The 666-nt window shown below is 51.5% G+C and overlaps 1 non-coding gene across 1 annotated transcript; it reads right to left on the minus strand.

Moving 5' to 3' along the window:
* Positions 1-239: 239 nt before the first annotated feature.
* LOC122929868 lies at positions 240-349 on the minus strand. The gene has a single exon (XR_006388082.1). It is a non-coding gene; the product is annotated as a small nucleolar RNA SNORD89 (small nucleolar RNA).
* Between the last annotated feature and the right edge of the window lie 317 nt (positions 350-666).

The following is a 666-nucleotide window of genomic DNA, read 5'->3' on the forward strand; positions in this document are numbered from 1 at the left end:
AAAAGACAAGGGATGGAAGGAAGATCTACATGAGCTGGCAGCCCAAGTGTGACCCCGATTAAGAGGGAGCCTCTAACCGATAGCCACATACAGGACAGATCTACACGTCACCCTATAGATACACCCTATGCAGATACATGGCGTCATGCGGATATAAGCGGTGGTTGTATCGCTCACAGATATGGATGTGGCTGCAGAGGACGTATCCACAGGAGGCCAGGAGCCTCCGCCCCGAGGCAGCAGAGGTCAGCCATGTTTCGCTTCAGGAGGATTTGTCATGACATCTCCCACAGAGTCAACTGCTCAGGGGATGCTGCAATTCGGCCTTTTAGGTCATCATCCCCCATGCAGCCTCAGGGTTTAGATGCCACGTAGGAGATGCCACTTACCTGTAGGCAGTAGGCAGTCAGCGGCCATCTTGTCATACAGCGGCCATGTCCTCTCTCCAGATACTACTCTCAGTGCGGCTGCACATAGCGGTGTCGTAGAATGGAGGCGATGGGGATCCTCCTTGCTGTTCAAGAATATAAATAGGTGTAAGTGCACACAACAGCATACATCTCAGTGCAATAAAGTAGAGAGTTGATGGCTTTGTGTGGTAGCAATGGCAGGCAAATGTCCAAAAGCGTCCATACTGCAAAGTATCCTTGCTCCAGGGCACCACAA

This window comes from Bufo gargarizans, chromosome 2, assembly GCF_014858855.1.
Source record: "Bufo gargarizans isolate SCDJY-AF-19 chromosome 2, ASM1485885v1, whole genome shotgun sequence".
Lineage (NCBI taxonomy): Eukaryota > Metazoa > Chordata > Amphibia > Anura > Bufonidae > Bufo > Bufo gargarizans.